The 13,007-nt window shown below is 43.3% G+C and overlaps 1 pseudogene; it reads left to right on the forward strand.

Annotated features, from left to right (window-relative positions):
* Positions 1-232: 232 nt before the first annotated feature.
* On the forward strand, positions 233-350 carry LOC126263880 (5S ribosomal RNA; annotated as a pseudogene).
* The last annotated feature ends 12,657 nt before the right edge of the window (positions 351-13,007 follow it).

Here is a 13,007-nt window from a genome sequence, read left to right on the forward strand (position 1 = left end):
TCCATCACTCCCACAGGGCAAAATTTGCTGACTATATATATAAGCCCGCATCAATACCACAGCCTCTGTAGACTCGCAGAGAAGTTCCGATTCGTGAAAAAATTATCCGTCACTGATCTAAATCCTATTCAGTTTTTAGTAGCCAACAATTTACACATATTTGTTGGAAGTGCTGTTGTAACTCAGTAAGCTCCTACGAAACTTTTTATTATTCCTACCATTTCCGATTGTCGCCAACGACCTTACCACAGTGCTACCAGCGGTTCCCGTCAGATCACCGAAGTTAAGCACTGTTGGGCTGGGCTAGCACTTGGATGGGTGACCATCCGGTCTGCCGAGCGCTGTTGGCAAGCGGGGTGCACTCAGCCCTTATGAGGCAAACTGAGGAGCTACTTGATTGAGAAGTAGCGGCTCAGGTGTCGTAAACTGATACACGGCTGGGACAGCGATGTGCTGACCATACGCCCCTCCATATCCGCATCCAGTGACGCCTGTGGGCTGAGAATGACACGGCGGCCGGTCAGTACCGTTGGGCCATCATGGCCTATTCGGAAGGAGTTTAGTTTATTTCCGATTGTTACTAACCGTAAGAGGCAACATTTCTGGTAGCATTTTCGGAGAGCACCGATCTTGTAAGCTATACAAAGTTAGTGGAAACCAGTCTACATCGCAATGGTTATTTTACTTAAAATGACTGGTTTCTGCCTAGTCTGAGGACGTCTTGATAATAGCACTCTGACGGATAGAAATCGTGGTAGTTACGTAAGGAAGTTAGTCACTTAAAATAAAGTAATTTATACTTATTAAAATCGAAGAGTTGTTATCCATGCACTGATGTTGACAATGTCCAGAAGAGTCAGTAGACCTTAGTCGCTGCTGTTGGATAGACAGCATTGCGTTATGTAGATCTGGTGAGGGCGTTTCTGTGCTGTATGACGTTAACGTCAGCCAATGACGAACGAATCATCTGAAGACACAGTTTTTTACCTAAAAATTATAAAAATGCAGTGCCCACAGGACAGAGCAGATTGTTAGAAATAATGAGTAACTGTAAAAAGATTATTCAAAAATTATTTCTGTTGTTTTTTGTAGTACCGTCTGCCGGAAATAATTTACTTAACAAATAAAATACATCCATAGCATCGGATATTTGATCAGCAGACTGTGTGTTTAGAATAAACAAATTGATATGTGTAAAATAATTATCATCTATGATAATTATGTAATAATTACACTGCTGTCTAAATAATACAGCACTGGCGCACTCTACTGGCCGGAACTTGGTATCTCTGGACGCCGTTGCCATGGAGACCTTATAGTAAAGTGACCAGCAAATATCAAAGATGTACATTATGGATGCCATGTGTTGTCATAGCGACTGAGGTCGATCGTAGCTGTCAAACATAATCAAGATGGTGTCTTCTGAAATGGTGCTAGTAGATTTTTTTTATTTTATAAGTTGCCAGCAAAATCTAGTCAAACTCGTAATACAGACATGTTTTACAAAAGAACAATAGTACCTGGAAGCCAATAATCCGTTATTTGTGGTGAAATTACGTCAATGTATAAAATACGATAATAAAATAGCGTCTAGTCATATAATAAAACTGGAATGACTGTTATGTTGTTTAATACAGGAGAATTTTTTCACAAAAAAAACAATGTACTATGAAGCTCATAAACCGTTATTTGTCGAGAAATTACGTCAGCGTATAAAATCAAGCGATGAAAGAGCAGCCGGCCGCGGTGGTCTAGCGGTTCTAGGCGCTCAGTCAGGAACCGCGCGACTGCTGCGGTCGCAGGTTCGAGTCCTGCCTCGGGCATGGATGTGTGTGATGTCCTTAGGTTAGTTAGGTTTAAGTAGTTCTAAGTTCTAGGGGACTTATGACCACAGATGTTGAGTCGCATAGTGCTCAGAGCCATTTCTGATGAAAGAGCGTGTGTAAAATAAAGCTGGAAACATTCTATAGTAGTCACTCACGTCTACATTTTCTTAATAAATCGACAACCTGTGTGTATCTATCTGTTACAAGATTTTAATTCATAAAGCGAAAATACCACTGGAATTAAAGTAAAACAGAGAAGCAGCAGCCTATTTAAATGAGGTCTTCAAGTGATTCGAAGAAAGCATTTTCTGGGATATACACCAGCTCATTCATGAGGGTTGACGAATTATTTTTGAAATGTTCAAAAATTTCTAATTCTTGCAGAGTGTCCAAGAGTATACCTTTCGGGACAGCAAGCTGAATTTTGGGGTTATTCATGATGCCTCCTCCTGCATAACTTGGTTCAAATGGCTCTGAGCACTATGGGACTCAACTTCTGAGGTCATCAGTCCCCTAGAACTTAGAACTACTTAAACCTAACCAACCCAAGGACATCACACACATCCATGCCCGAGGCAGGATTCGAACCTGTGACCGTAGCGGTCTCGCGGTTCCAGACTGCAGCGCCTAGAACCGCACGGCCACTTCGGCCGGCCCTGCATAACTACTACAATTCAGATGTTGTCCAAAGACTGATTTATTGTGTGCTGTACCCGAGATATCTTCTTTGAAACATGTTGTAAAACTAAGCCCGGTTTTACCAACATAAATTTTGTCACAGTCACTGTACGTTAATTTATAGACACCCGATCTACAATGGCGATTAGTAGTATTGCCAATCACATACTTGTATTTATTCAAAAGTATATTTGTAGTCGAAAAGGCGAGAGTTACACCAAAGTTCCTAAATAGTTTGTTTATTCTCTCAGATATCGTTCTCATGTAAGTCATTTTTATAAAAATTTGTTTTGTATGTGACTATTCCTACAAACATCTCTCAAACCTTTGTGAATATCCGTTGAGTTCTTTCCACATAGAGACTTTTTTTTGATGCAGGAACGCTGGTCACTGCCTATAATCCGACCTGACTCAGTTCAAGCAACCATGTTAAAACTGAATTACTCAAGACACAGCCATGCGAACCAGCAAGCACATTTACGAGCCTCGTGCTTGAAGTCTCGCTCACAACTCACACGAATTTCAACTAGATCACGCCCAGTAACGGTGGCTCATGCTCAGTGTGCAGAACTTTTTCCTCGTATAATGGTAGAGGGCATCCAACATCTCAAGATATGAAAACTGTAGAAACGCCATTAGATATTTGACGGTGGTTCAATACGATTTTCAATAAATGCACTAAATCCGATTACGCATCGTGCACATTTGAAAATATATTTTTTTTCCCAAAATAAAATGTTTTAGCTGACTAGTAGAGGAAAAATATCTGAGTTCCTTGCCATTACTACGTGCACAGTTCTCTCCAAGATTTTAACATTCCTAACGTTTTGATGTAATAAAAGCAAAAGTTACTTCGTCAGCCAAAGTTATATCAGTCATCGACCTGTTGGTGGTAGATGAACAAGATGTGTTTAGCTTCCTCGGTGCGTTATTACTGTAACGATTAAAGATTATGTCGCGGGGTACACAAATACCGCGAAACAATTTAGAGGGAAATGCAGGTATCCTTTATGGGTAGTGTTACGCTCCAGTAGCATTGTTATCAATAGTAATTAAGTAATCAATTTCAGTGGTACTACTACCAATTTGTCCTTGGCGCGAATTCTAAAGCGAGGTCCGTCCAGCCTCTTGAGTATCGTAGGAGAGATAGTGAAAGAAGAGGTAGCGCCAGCAGTTTCGAAAGCTCACTTTAACGACCGTGAGAGCGCCGTAATGAACTCGTCCCGCTCCTAAGTTGCCACCACAGCGACGCCTCTGGCAGACGATGAAGTAACGGTCGATCGAGTGCTTAATGCCTTACTGGGCGATACTGACAAGTAATTCATATTTTATTGCATATTGAAACCAATTACTGACGCTACAGTTGTGTGCACGGTAGATGGAAATATCTCAGTATCGGATGCAACAGCGCCATCTCAATAACTCTTGCTACACCTGTCTGTCAGTTAAGACAGCTCCAGATTTCGGTGTCTTTGCTGTTTTCGTTTACAACAACCAATCGTAAGTCGCTTTGGTGCAAGCTAATAAAGTAAGAGACTTTAAGTCTCCGGAAGCAAAATGGCTGAAATTGTCCCTCAGTGGTTACTTATGACTTATAACTTTAAGAGCAGGAGACATGTTGTAATTGACCATCTCATTGTTAAGGCTAAAGCAGCACGAATCTAACACTTTGCCAGAATTCGATGAATATTCTCGTCGTTCATAGCGGCGAACAATTCTTCTGCTGTAGCTAGAGGTGACGAAGAGGGCGGCGCAGGCGTGGTGGTAAGGCTTTGGACCCGCATTTTGCAGGACGGCGGTTTAAGTGACCCTACAGCCATGGGGATTTCAGTTTCCCTTGACCGTCATAAATACTTCACGTGAATGCTGGGATAGAACCTCTGAAAGGGCACGGCCAGTTTCCTTCTTTATTCTTCTCCAAACAAAAGGAGCGCTCTCTAGTAACCACATCGTCGAGGAACGTTAAACACTAATCTTCCTTCCAGCTACAACGCTGTGCAAAAAGTAACTTTTTCGAAACCCATAATTGTCACCCATTACGACGAATAAGTTTGAAATTCGGCTCTGTGGTGCCTACAGCCTTCCTATGTAATGATGCGAAACCGTGGCGCCCTGCGGCTTCACACTCCAGCTCGGCAGTGCTTCAAACAGCAAGGTGTCGACACATCACGCTGAAAAAAGGCCACAGCTCAGAATTTCATGTGAGGTGTAAGGTGGGTTAATGACGTCATGGTGGCACCACATTACACCATAATTCTGCCAGAAGCTGTTACGGACGTGTCACACAACTCTTACCCACATTTCGCCCCTTCGTTTGACGCCTCTGTGATGGAGGCGACACCCAGCGTTCAAATCACGTGGTCTTCTTACGGATGGCCGAGGAAAATATGTCAAGTACATCGCCACTCTGAATCGATACGAAAAGCCGTCAATAGGTGACATAAATGGCTTCAATGAAACCACCCGTTCTCTTGGGGCGTTGATTCCCACAGATTTCACGGTCGCAATCGGCAGTTCACAATGCGGTGAACAACTGAAAGATGTTCTTAGTTCTTAACAACCTTTGACACTGCTGATACCCTCGGATGTTTCAACCCTTCTTTAAGGAAACTGTGCGGCTGTGTTCCCATTGAACGTAATCTCACGCCTAAGGGATGTTGAAAGGGTGCTCAAGAAATGAGCTTTGTTATCAGCGAGTGTGTTTCCGATTTTGTAAGTCTTAGAGGGACTTATTCATACACATGGCATTGTTTCACACCTCTGAGTTGACGCCACAGGAGGATGCGTAGCAGGAAAAACGATAAACGACCTTTGATGCTTCGGATTACGTTCAGATTTCATCGAATGGTTTTGAACGGTCCCCAGTCGTTCCATCCTGTGCACGAGAGAAAAAAATACCACAATCAGATCACGTCCAGTGGGGATGCAGCTCCACGATGTCCCTAGAGTAGGGTTGAATTGTGTGGGAGGCGAGGGGGTGGGGGTTGTTAGCAGTGTCGATCATTTTCAAGAACATCGTTCTGTAGCTCTTCGAACTCTGAAATGTCGTTTGCGACCTCGAAATGTGTGGGAATTGCTCCGCAGGAAGGCGTGGTTCCATTGACACCCTATGCCACCTCCTGAGGACTTTGCATGTTACTTAAGAGAGTCGTTGTGCCTGAAATGTTAATGTTTTCCTCAGCCATCCATAAGAAAACTGCGTGATTTGAGTACTGGGTGTGGCGGTTATGACCTACATCGCAGAAGGGATGAAATGTGTGTAAGAGCGGGTGTGACGACCATCCCATCGAGTGACTCGTTGACGATAACGTTGCACAGAACTGTGGTGATATGTGGTACCATTGTGAGATCATTAACCCACCTTAAACATCACATGAACTTCTGAGTTCTGCCCTTTCTTTAGCACAGGTCGACGCTTTGCTGTCTGAAGTGTTGCCGATTCCGAGTGTGACGTAATAGGGTGCCACGATTTTGCTCTACCGTACGGAAAGATCGTAGGCACCTTCCAGCATAATTGTGAACTTAAAAATAGCAATGGGAGTCTAATAAGGGGTTTCGAAAATTGACACGTGATTTTTTTTTTTGGTCAAAGTGTATTTTCTTTGGTTAGAGGGAAAAGGTAAAGAACGTCCCACAGTATAAGTATGGAGCAGTAGGTCTCATACAGCACCGCCGATCCTGGTGCGACTGTCGTGTGACATAACTGGACATTCAGTTAATATTTCCATCTGAAACTTTGTCACGTAACTGGAGAACCATACAGGAAACTCCAATCGCTACTGCAAGTACCTGACAGCAGAACTACTTTCAAAATTTTATTTCCCTCGTAAGGAAGCAATCACATTGTGGATGCTATGGTGTATAACGATATGAAGTTTTCGACTGCCTGTCTACCTAGACCGCTCATAATGAGACGAAGAATAAGAAGAGGGCCCTTCGGGATGTATGACTGCAAATCAGAGCCAAAAGAAACAACAAGTGATAAAATGTCTTACCTATATAGCTTCCGACCCTATTCCGTAATACAACTTAACTCTCATTAAGAATACAGTTCTAACTCTCCTTATTTGTCTTAATGTCGCAAGGTCAGCATAGCCCCTTCATCGACTACGGTGGCTAGTCACAAATGTGCCTGTGCGCCGTGCCGGGAGACGCCAACCATATCATCATCGGAAGCTTCCGGAAAGGAACTAATTTACTGCCGTACCTAATGAAGCAGTGAGAAGCAGCTATTAGCAACATATAACTATGAGTCCAAACATTGTGACCAATGACATCGCCAAACTTAATGGTGACACCGTGAGTATTTGCCGTAAGAAAAATATCTAAGTAAAAGAGGGACTGTAAGTAGGATGCTTAGGTCTTGGCAGGGTCGCCATGTGTAAGTAGGATGCTTAGGTCCTGCAGAGAGCATGAACTAGCAACTTGACCTAGGACTCATGAATCGGTATGCTGCTTTTAGTACTTTGGGGCATTCAGACTTACAACTACGACAAATTGCTATAATTTTAGGGTCACCACCGGCCTAAGCCAACTTTTAAGACAAGAGAACCCACCGAGCTGGAAATTGTTTATAAAAAAGGGATCTACAATTGTTTTCCCACTCTTCTTTGATCATTTTGTTATGTATGAGGCGGAACTATGGGCTTCATGAAAAAAAGGGTGATCCGGCTGAGTCAAGCAATTTGACTCTTAGTCTGATCACTAGGTGTGGCCATTAATTGCACGCGTTGATCACGTAGGCTGACGTGAGGATCAATGAACTAACTATACTTGACGTGATGTATCTGGAACTTCTTAGGTGATTAGAAAGTTAGTAGACAGACATACAATTAAAAACTTAGCTTTAATTCAGCGTCAGCGGTGAACGTCGATCTTGACTTTGTACAATAATATTCACAAGTGCAGTTATAGACTGAACTGCGATTACTTCTTTAGAATTCTGATTGCTTCACACACATAGATAAATTGTCAATGCATAAACTGTATGTGGCGCCTGGCTAGTTCTTAGCTACTGACTTAGCTGAAGGCTATGGTAACTAGCATCTCTGCAAATGAGATCTCTGAAGCTATAACAAGTGAACCATTCCTATGAAAGTCGGCTGTAGAACTGGCCAGTGCGCTAGCTTGTCTCGTAAAACCAGCCGAGTGGCGGCGCTCGGTCTGCTAGCGTCGACAGTGGCGACTCGCGGGTCCGATGTGTACTGACGGACCGCGGCCGATTTGAAGCCTACAACCTAGCAAGTGGGGTGCCTTGCGGCGACACCACACCTTTAATTAAGTTGTTCTGGTGACTTTCACCTTCTCTTTTATTACTGCCCGTGTGTAATGACTCGTCAAAAGATATAAAAATGAACAGGGTATTCATATTGATTTTACAACTGAAACCGGGTATTAACCTAGCGATCGTGAAATAATACACAGGATTGATGGTATACAACTTATCACTGGTTTATTCAATTAACAGTGCTAAATAATGGAGGGAATCAATTACTTTATCAGAGAAAAACGATTGCCTGATCCTGGAACAAAATAATCTGCTTATTTTTAATGAGAAGTCGTAAAACATTTGTGAAATTCAACGGTACGGAAAGGGCATGCTTAATGAGAAGTCGTAACATTTGTGAAATTCAACGGTAGGGAAATGACATGTAGTAACAAGGAAATTGCCGTACACTCAATTACTCAGTTCAGACTCAGAAGATGGACTCAAGCAAGAAACCACCACCAGGACTCGCATGCAAAGGAGGAAAAGTGGCCAGAGAGAGTGCGTTTCCATCACAGAATAGCAGCCATATAAATCAACTCGATGGGGAATAATCTGGTCCGGCTGAAGGCCTCCACCTATTCCACACCCACGTGCTTCTCACACAAGAGATTTGTTCCGCCAGGTTTCCGCACTTGCATGGAAACTTCGAGAACTCACACATAATTTCATAAATGTAACTACGTAAAGTCACACCGAAGGAAACTTATTATAGATGAAAGGTTGAGCAGGTGGCTCTTCAAAAACGACAAGCGTTACTATGCGAAAAAAGGGCACGACGGTCAGCTTAGGAATCAAAGGCGTACAGAAATTGATAAAAATGCACGCGCATGAAAAAATAATCACTCTTACTAGTCACACGAAATATGGGCAACTTATTCTAACTTAAACATTGTGGAAAGTTTGTGTGGTGCATGAATTGTCCCACGTTATTCTACTGGAACAAAGCTAAGTCCGATCAGTGCAAAAACTGCGCATAATCGTCAGCTATTACTGCTACCTTATAGCACAAAGGCACTGGAAGATCCATAGCGTTTCAGATGAAGCGAACTTAAATATTTCAGGCTATTTACAACGGATAAAACGCAAACCTTGGATGTTCCTAGCAGAGTAACATAGGACTACATTTGTACTCACCAGTAACCAGCAGCAGAATACCTTCCTCTTCAGAAAGGTTCCACCAGCTACCACGTGAAAACGAAAACCAGAGAGAGCTTCCGTCACTAACCTGACAAACCAACAATACCACCTCCAGAAAGATTAGACCTCTCTGCCCAGTTACGAGGATCCTGAGTTGGTCATCCTGCTCTCCCCTGCAAGCAGCGAGCACACAGCCCTCGCTCTAGCAGACGACGACCAACTCAATTTCCTCCACAAATAGATAGGAAAATCATTCAAACGCTCATTTGTTCACATTCACACACATAAGACGGTTCAGGGAATGTAATAGGTATATATGTGGAAGCGTGGTACATAATAAATAACATGATATAATCAAACACTGATGACCTTTTGCAAAATACTTGGTTTTGTGGCAAGAAAGAAACATTTTTCTTCCGTCCAGTCCACCTACTCAAGCCTTTTGGGGCGGTTCATACGCTCAACCACAGTTACACCGTGGGCCATATAATTCATAATTGCTTTAGTTACTAATAAATTAATATGGAACGGCTCTGTTGAGACGTTTCAAGAGGAATGGGAGATTTTTCTAGCGACGGTATGGGCCGAATATTGGGGAATCCTCTGACATGAGTAGTTAAAGTGCAGTTTTTAATTTTCTGGCATCTGGTAACGAGCATCTCGCAAACTGTGAAGCTTATAGGTTGTTCGCTTACTACTGTCGTAAGGATCTGTAGAAAATGAAGGGAGGGTGGTGAAGCGTCGAATAGCTGAGAGGTATTGGACGTGATGTTCAGAGGTTTGCCTGCTATGTGAAGCACAACAGGCGGTTATGTGTAGGAAATGTGACGAAACGACGCAGTCGTGGTGCAGGCACAGGTATCGGCAGGACACAGTTCAGCGCGCGATGTTGGACGTGGGTCTCCGCAGCAGACTGCCTACATGTTGCCATGTGGATCCACGTCTCATGCCACTAAACCTACCTCTTATGGAGTAAGCCTTGGTAGATACGCATTTTTGCTGGATCAGCACGTGAAAGTGCAGTTGCAGGATCTGTACTTAAAATGAATAGCCAGAAGCTTCTTTTATGACTGTAAAACTGGCGCTTTATCATTCTGTAATTGCGTCGTTAAGATCCTGCCGGCTATGACAAGGTCGCCTACAGTCTCTAATGTTTACAAACAGTTAGGTAGCACTGGCATCTGCGGAAATGAATAGTTCTTGTCTCTTCAGAAAGTAAAAGGGAACACAGTACAGATTAGTCAAAAGTTCCTTCACACACAGTTTAGTAAATATGGCTCACAACAGTTATTGTAAACATCAACATTCCTCAGCTAAGCCAAAACCATACATTTTAACGGATACAGCTCTTGAATGTAAAATATACCCACTGAGACATGATTAAACAAATCTTAATTTTAGCACTAACATGTCCCGAGGTTAAACTGAACAAAGAAGGAAGAAAGATAAGCACTGCATGCCGCCGTTAAGAAGACTCAGTGGAAGATAAAGAAGACAGACTGAAATGGTGCGAGTGTTGGCCTTCTAGAAACGTGCTCTGGGATTATGTTCAATTTTTAATTAACAACATCTTTTGAACAGTGTAAACTGTCACTGAAAAAAGAAAAAAAATTATCTTTATTTTGGTGTGGTCTTTTCGTCTGAATCTACCTGTTAGCTCAAAAGATTTGTCCATACGACAAGGTGTACTAATTTGTATAATTACAATGACTTTGATTGTCATCATTTCCGATGAAACTAAGTACCTCATTGCAACCAGGGCAACAAACTAAATGATCTGAATGATACAGTTTTGTGGGGGAAATTTGTTTCTACAATTATGATACTTTGCGTAGTATGTGTATAACGCAGGAACTTTAATATCGGAATTTTGAAAAGAATGTTAGCAAACATTTTACATAGACTTTAATACGTGAAGTAGGAGTACATACAAAGCAGGAAGAGAATAGCAAACATACTTTTTCACACATGGGATCATCGAGAGTGGACCATGGATCGATGCAAACGTGTCACTTGGGTGGACGAATCACGTTTCCTGTTACTCCAAGTCGACAGTTGTGTCACGGTACAACGTCATACAGTCGAATGGCTGCTCGGAACGTGTACCGTGCCACAGGCGAAAGCCGGTCATGGCAGTATGGTGTTATGGGAGACATTCAGCTGGGTTTCAGCGGGATCTGTGATTGTAAGCGAAGACATCATGGCCGGCTGCGGTGGCCTAGCGGTTCTAGGCGCTTCAGTCCGGAACCGCGCGACTGCTACTGTCACAGTTTCGAATCCTGCCTCGGGCATGGATGTGTGTGATGTCCTTAGGTTGGTTAGGTTTAAGTAGCTCTAAATTCTAGGGAACAGATGACCTCAGATGTTAAGTCCCATTGTATTCAGAGCCATTTGAACCATTTTTTAAGACATCTTAATAGCTGTGGAGCACGTAAACATTATAGCGGGCCACCTGCATCCCTTAATGCCTGGTGTCTTCCTCGATGGCGATGGCATCTTCCAGCAGGATAAATCTCTGTCACAAGGCCAGAATCATGCTACGGTGCTTTGAAGAGCATGATAGTGCACCACCTCCACGCCCACAGAATACCGTCCCGTAATTTACGGGAAGTGCATGACCTGCGCGTAGAGATCTGGTACTACATCTCTCCTGGACCCTAGCAAAGACTTGTCGAATATTTGTGATGCGGAGTCGCTGCTATATTGGGTTCCACAAGCGGAGCAACACGTTATTAGTTTTACAATACATTGCTTGCAAAATCTATTTGTTATAGTGCTGCTGGACGGATGAAGACCTACCTGGAAACAAAAGAAATTAAAAGGTTCATGTAGTGTTAGCAGTTAGCCAACACTACGCACACTACTTTGTTGAGGAGGCCGAATGCACGCGTTAACTCACGCAGGCTGGCGTGAGGTCTGAAACAGGATACGTAATGAATGCTATAAAGAAAAGTACGTAGCTTCTGCAATACTTAACTTTAATCCATCATTGTTGTACATCGCTCTTGACGATACAAGTGAGACTCTGTAGATACATGCAATGTAATGCTAATGGCGCCTTGCTAGGTCGTAGCCATTGACTTAGCTGAAGGCTATTCTAACTATCTGCTCTGCAAATGAGCGAGGCTTCGTCAGTGTGCATCGCTAGCTAAGTCGTCCGTACAACTGGGGCGAGTGCTAGTCCGTCTCTCGAGACCTGCCGTGTGGTGGCGCTCGGTCTGCGATCACTGACAGTGGCGACACGCGGGTCCGACATGTACTAATGGACCGCGACCGATTTAAAGCTACCACCTAGCAAGTGTGGTGTCTGGCGGTGACACCACAGTTCATTCAGGTAGTCAGAGGCTGTGTCGAATGTCGGTGTGCTCGGTGCAACAGTAAATGACGATACTGACTCAGCATGGCAACACGTATGGAACTTGACCGCTACTGTGGAGCTCCATTCAAAGCAGTGGCGGAGCGCTATTGTGCTCTTCACTGGCACTGTCTTTGTCCTGTCACTGAGGCATTGCCATTCAGGATCTTGTTGTTAGTTACTGGTTTTAATGACGTTCCTCCATGTCCACTAGGCACCAGTGGTGTTGCCGAGTGAATGTCTGAGCACCCTCGTTGTATCGTCAGGAGCTGTCACTTGTCAAGTATCATTCAATTTTCTATCTTGTCACTGTTGATTTTCCCGCATCCACGACAACTATTTTATACATGTGTATTGCATCATGAACTCTTTAAGTTCCTTAAGAAAGCTTTTTCGCCGGCCGGAGTGGCCGAGCGGTTCTAGGCGCTTCAGTTTAAAACCACACGACCGCGACGGTCGCATGTTCGAATCCTGCCTCGGGCATTGATGTGTGTGATGTCCTTAGGTTAGTTAGGTTTACATAGTTCTAAGTTATTGGGGATTGATGACCTCAGCTGTTAAGTCCCATAGTGCGCAGAGCCATTTTTGAAAGCTTTTTCCCAGTACAAAGTTGGAGCCACCAAAGAGTGTAAAGCCAGTCTACATCTGCGCTGTGCTCTGTGAATAATTATGAAGTTTGTGAAAGAGGGTTGGTTTCTTTTACTGTGTGTTAAGATTCTTTCCTGCTCCATTTACCGCCGGA

This window comes from Schistocerca nitens, chromosome 6, assembly GCF_023898315.1.
Source record: "Schistocerca nitens isolate TAMUIC-IGC-003100 chromosome 6, iqSchNite1.1, whole genome shotgun sequence".
In the NCBI taxonomy this organism is placed as follows: domain Eukaryota; kingdom Metazoa; phylum Arthropoda; class Insecta; order Orthoptera; family Acrididae; genus Schistocerca; species Schistocerca nitens.